The sequence below is a fragment of the Buceros rhinoceros genome, unplaced genomic scaffold (assembly GCF_000710305.1).
Source record: "Buceros rhinoceros silvestris isolate BGI_N320 unplaced genomic scaffold, ASM71030v1 scaffold6531, whole genome shotgun sequence".
Taxonomy (NCBI): Eukaryota; Metazoa; Chordata; class Aves; order Bucerotiformes; family Bucerotidae; genus Buceros; species Buceros rhinoceros.
The window spans coordinates 1-6,537 of record NW_010392392.1 but is presented as its reverse complement, the minus strand read 5'-3'; positions in this window follow the sequence as shown (position 1 = coordinate 6,537).

The window sequence follows — 6,537 nt, the reverse complement described above, 5'->3', positions numbered from 1 at the left end:
AGAGTAAGCAGCTAGGAAGGCTCAGAAAAGGTGCGAAGGGCACTTTGTCGGTATCAGGAAAGTAAAGAAGGCGATCCATATACACAGGGATAAAGTTGGTATGAAAATCCCAAGTGGATACAAACAATCTGTATGTAAATGTAGACTGGAAATGAAGAAGTTTCTAGCCAGTAAAGAAATGAGGTTATAAAACTGCCTTCTGTGAGTAGCAGAATAAAAAACTTGGTTTTCACGAAGATCTTGTTCAATTTCTGGAAGGGATCATGAGAGAAGGTTTGAAGGACCCAGCAGAGGCCCTTACACTCCTGCATGCTGGAGGCTGGCATGGATTCTTAACCTTTGGTGCACAAAGGAAGCCTCTGGCTGCTGAACTGACTGTGCGTACACAGATCCAAAAGATGCTAATACCAAGACGGGCAATGTTGTGATCCCACATGTTTGTCCTGGCTTCCGTGCTAACCTGAGGAGCTGCAAATCAACAGCTGTTGAAGAAAAATCTCTGTTCAAAAGCCTATTAAAATGAGCGGGCCAAGCAGCAAAGCAGCCCTGTGATAGTCATAACTTCCAAACGTGTGTTTCATTTGCACAGCTCATTAGGCGTTCTGCTCAACTCAAGGGTGTATTCTCACTCTGGGATAAAAAAATGTGTAAGTACAAGTAGCAGACAACCCTAGTTTTATTTTCCCTCTCATGTGAGAGCTGCACGCAATGGAAATCACCTACTTTGAAACTCTTCTCTTAATATTTTCCTGTAGTACAACAATGGGCCAAACACATCCTTACATCTTGTGCTCTGCTGTCAAAGAGCTCAATAAAAGGAAAAATTTATAAAGCTGGAGTTCAAACCGATTGTTTCCCTTTTCCTGACTCTGGTAACCTGGATTGGTTTAACAGCTGGAGACAATTCCGTGAAGAGCTTCACTGCAGCACAATGTATATTTAACACATTTGCATAATACTAATATTCCTCTTCTAGTCACTTGCTGTTCAGAGGCTAAATAACAAAAAAAACCCAACCAAAAAAACCAAGTATGTTTTGACATTAAGATACTTCTGGCTCACAGGTTTTTTGCCTATTCTCAAATGAAATGTTACATTTGATCTCGAACTGCAATCCCATTTCTTCCTTTTCAGATGTCGTGTCAGTTCACCAGTGTAGTCGGGGCACTGAAAGCAAGCTGGAAAGGGCAGGTCTGAGACCTGCATGGTAAACCGATCCTGGGGTTTGGCAGGATAAGCCCATTGGATCTGAGCTCTATATCTGCAGCTAGATGACTTTGCTACCTGAACTTGTTCAATTACAAGTACCTTTGATATCTCACTGCAGTACAGCCTTCTCTTCCCCATCCTTCATTTCAATCCAAATTGAGAAAAGAAGGGACCGTTGCCAACAGCTAATAATTATTTCTCAAAAATTCTACTCCAAATCGGCTTTCAACCACAGACCAGAGAATCTCATGAGCCACACACAGTCCTAATCCACTTGGGCACTCAACCCAGGGTTTTTCAGGGAAAGGACACCAGTGTGTTTTCTTTGCAACTACGAGTCACCGTGCACTAAACTTCTAGCTGGTGTCTTCAGCTGAAGGCTGTACAACACAGAACATAATGCAGGGGAAAGGAGTCATCTCAGACACTCAGCCTATCAGATTGGTGCAGCGTGTGTCAAAATGCAATTTAGCCTGAGAGCTGGACTCCTGACGTTGTGCCCAGGAGGAGCTGGAACACTGTAAGTAGTATTTTGCCTGAATTTGAAAAAGTCAGCTCATGACTCAAGTCTGACTGCACAGAACTGATCTGGAGAAATGGGTGAGAGCAGCTATGAACCTCCTATCCACGAGGATTCTCTTCTGTGAGGATCTAATCTCTGCATGCATGAAAACATCGGGATGGGAAGGCCATTTACATGTTCATAAGCACACACAGATAAAGCAAAAAACACCCCAAACCCTGTTTTTCACTGCTTTTTCAGTAACCCTAGTACTTGAATTTCACCAAATAGCCCACGCTGGAAGGGACCTCAGAAGATCACCTGGTCCAGCCTTTTGTGGGAAAGGGAGCCTAGGCAAGGTGATCCAGCACTGTCCAACCCCAGCTCAAGAGCCTCCAGCAATTTGCCCTGCTTCGTACCTGCACAGCTTGTTCGGTGCTATTTTAAGGGAAGGCTAGTGAGAGACTCAACCTTTCTGCTTTTAAGGCAACAGTTTTAGGAACCCACTTAGCAGATGGGAGTCTACAACAGCCACCTCGGGTACTCTCACAGCAAGAAGAGAGGGCAAGAGACAGGCCAAACACCAGAAAGGATAACCGGGCAGAACTGCTCCATGAATCACAAATAAGATGTAACGCCCAGCTCGCCCTGCAAAGTGCCTATGCCTCAGGAACTCCTAGGGACCTCTCACTTGGCACAACACAGCATTGTGTCAGATTTACTGCAGATATTCTATGCATAATCTAGCTGGAATGCCAATATGCGGGAAGAAAATACAGCTGTGTTTGTATTACCCACCTGAGCTTTGCTCATAACACATTTAAGCTACTGATTTGATTGTCTTCAATTTTTTTTAGCATGCCTGTAGCACATTGTTCCGCTGTTAGGTTTGATACTCGCACATAACTGCATTCCTTAAACTACATTCAGAGTCTGTATTTGTTGAAGACCTAGCATTTAACACACTCATGTAACAATCCACGTACTCAAAGCCACAGGTCCCAATTTTTTCAGAAGAAAACCCTTATCTGAACTGTAGTTTGAGCTACAGAGCAGTATAAACCTAAAGGATACAAAGACTTCAGGTTAAGTTACTGTAGTTTGATATGTCAAGGTACTGCTTACATCTAGAAAACAGGCCAGAGCTTATTTTTAAGGGCACTGAACTCACAAGTGGAAAACTCCTCTAAGATTATTTGAAGACCATTTGTCTACCCTGGTAGCCACAAAAATATGAAACTCTGGAAAAAAGAATCAAAGAGAAAGCTCAGTATCCCTACACAATTCCTGGACAGAAGGATTCTTCTTGGAAGCTTGGCACATAATAGGGAAGAAAAACGTTTCTAGGAAGTTTCTATAAAAAGATAGAAATATCACAGCCCTAATGCCACCACAAAGCCCAGCAGAAATGCAGTTAAGTATCACAAGAAGAGCGTATTTGTTCCCTATCGGCAGTTCCCATCACCTAAATATTTCACCTGAGACACAGGAACTCATTCCCTGAGCAGGAACACTCACAGCACCTCTATTCTCCACAACCTGTAGGAATATAGTAACACCTCTATCATGATCTCAGACTGAGATGACATGAGTTACTGCTTTCTACAGTTATTAAACAAAAGAAGTATAGTCACAGGACCCTCTTGTACAGGATGCAACAGAGGGCACAAAGCTATTATCTGCTTTATCCCTCCCAAGACACTCAGGAAGTACTTTCAGAAGGTAAAAGCATAACACATACCAGGACATCTCACACCATTATGAAACCGAACTGGGGTAGCTACGATAGTTACACCCAGCACCACATCACATGAACCACAGGTTTTGTTGCTTCTTTTTAATCTCTCTGATGGCTGGAATCCATAGAGAAGTTTGACCAAGTTCAGATGCACTAGCTCAACCAGTAACTTGGCTGAGGTATCCCTGATTCAGCCTAGCAACAGTCTAACCACGGGTTGTTACACCAACAGTTCAAACCACTCCAACATACACCGCAATATCGGCACAAGCTACGCCAACAGAAGAACAGGAAAATTTTACAAGGCCTTACAGATCAGAGCAAGCTGATGACAGGAAGAGCATAAACAACAACAACAGTGCAACTTCATCATCGTTTGGGTCCAGTCCAAAGCCTGCAAACCACAGTGAAAACAAGCCCCAAATGCAACATGAAAGAGGAAAAAAACCGCTGGCAACACTTACCCTTACAATCTGGATACAACTACTCAAGAAAAATACCCACTGTCCTATCTGAATTACCATCATATCAGTTCGTTGTTACCTAATTGAGATATTTATGACACTTTTCCTTGGAGCATTGTTTTTTAGGAGACACCTGTGAAGAGACAAGATATCACTTGGCCGAATAAATAAAAAACCCCTTAATTTTTCAGAGAACAGTGCCAAACTCCACGGCACAGTCGGGTATGAGTAAGCCCATTACAAAAGGGAAATCCGCCTGTGCGGTTTTACTGGAGGCAGGCTGTCTCTGGTTTGAGACCCCTGTTGCCCCATGCCATCCTCTTCGTACCCCTGAGGCCCACGGTGCCACATTAACAGTTACCACCAACAGCAGGGGATTTCTGTCATCAGCCTAAGAGGCCAACAGGAAGCTCTTACACCTCAGCATGGTATAGCAAACTACTTTTGGATAAAGGGGATTCTTGGAAAGACAAAAGCATTGCAGAGAACAGGATAAAGTTCTGCTTTACCCATTACTAAGTCACAAACTTATTTGCTCAAACTCACTTCAGGTCAAGCAAGATAGCTGCTCTCCTGGTTGAGGACAAATTCCTTAAAAATTTAGCTTCTATCTGAAGCATTTTCTTTTTCATCCTTGTCCTTCAGAGTTCTTCAGTGTTTCCATTGTTTGTTGCTAGTTCTTTCTGTCCATCATAACTGACAGAGAGCAGTAAGCTTTCCAAAGCCATACCATACAACGAGCTTTTATAGTCACAGGAATGAAGAATCCTGTTTCAATTAAAAATAAAAAAGTTCATTCAAATGAGCAAGCACCATAAAACCTTCTTAATGCTATAACCCTAACACAGGATAAGTAAAGGCATCAGGTATTAGGCTAAATTAGAAGACAAAATAAACAAGGAATAAGCTACCTACAAAGCTTACATAATACATAAACAAAACAAAACCCACCTTCTAGATTACTTGAAAGAAACTTAAAGAACCAACACTACTGTGGAATAGAACCTTTTAACCGTGGAACAGAAGCAGCTTGAGCAACCACCTCAGCTCCACAAGACCCTCTCAGCCTTAGAATCCTAAAGGGCATCTTACCCAGACACAGACTTTATCACTTTCCCTGCCTGCCTTGGCAAACCCAGAACAGCTGAGACGGGGGGGGTTTGGTTTCTCCTTAAAGCTCTTCTCACCTCTTCGTCTCCTACATCTCTTCATCTCTCACACAGCTAGCAAGAACTGAGCTGACCTTACTGGGGTCTCTGGCCATTTTCCTCACAGTGACGGTGCTACTCTGTGCCCAGAAAGGTAACTAACAATAGTATCTGAAATAACAAAATATTAGTGTTTCTATTAAGGCTTAAAGTAGTTAATGAAGTGGTTTTGTAAATAATTTTATTTGTGAAGTGATAAATTACCAAGCAAATTCTAATAAATTATTTTTTTATTGTTAGTCATCTCTAAATGCTGTGTTTAGATGCTATGTCTTATTTCACTGATGTTTTCAGTGCATTACATCTTAGCTTATACAGTATGCTGCATTCAAGCATGGTTTTTACATTGTAGCATTATTGTTGGCTTGAATTTCTCCATCTATAAAGATTTACTACTTGTGTGTGTTAATAGAACAGGTCAGTTGTAAATGACTGACAACGCAGCTCTTAAAAGATAGGGCTGGTTGAAACTCATTTGAGGAGATATTGATGTGTGGAATAAACTCTGCAATCAAAACTAATTGAGGAGCAGGTACGTTTATTCAGCGCTGGGTGTGGGCAAGGGTTCAATTCCCTCAAGGTGCCTGCACACCCAGTGGCGGTAAATGCCTTTTATTTAAAGCAACAAGACACATATACTCAAAAGACTGTTCCACCCTTCTTTACATACGCATAACTCTGTCCCGCTTCTGATGTGAATGAGGTCTCCTCCCCGTGTGCAGGCATGTTGTTGTTCCTCGGGGGTCTTTTAGGTGGTCCTGAAGATGAAGTAAGGTCTTCCTCAGATCCTGCACTTTTGAACTCAGCTTCTTGCATGTGCTCCCTGGACCCTTGGTGTTTCTCCAAACCACAAATCCAGTTTTCACCAGTTTTCATTGCAAGTTCGTGTGCTTATCGGGGATGCGCCAGGTGTTCCCTTCTGTTGTTACCAGGGGATGTCCATGAGTAACCTCCTCTTTATGCAAAAACCGAAGAAATACTGTTTCAGCTAAAAGACTGCTATTCTATTAACCCCTAAGCGTTAGTTCCCTGTATCAATATTCTCAACTTTTAAAAATCCTTCATCTTTAAAACGTGAATGTTCCCTCTCTTTGGAGTAGGCACATGATACAAGACCATGCTCTTACTTCAGTACCACAAGGGAATAATACTTTTTCTTGCTGTAATTATTACAGACTCGATTTTCTCTAAGTTGGTGTGTCTTATATAGAGCTTGTCTAACTCGCGAGTGGAACACCTAAGGCAAGGTGAACAGGAGGAAGGTGTCCATCTCCTATTTAACATCCACGCATTAATTGCATTTTATACACTAAATGTATATGTTAGTCAATATAAGCCCAGAGTAGCCTGCAGACTCTTACGGCATTAAGCTCCCCCGGTACGCAGCCCTTGCCCGGCACCGCGCCGGTGATGCCG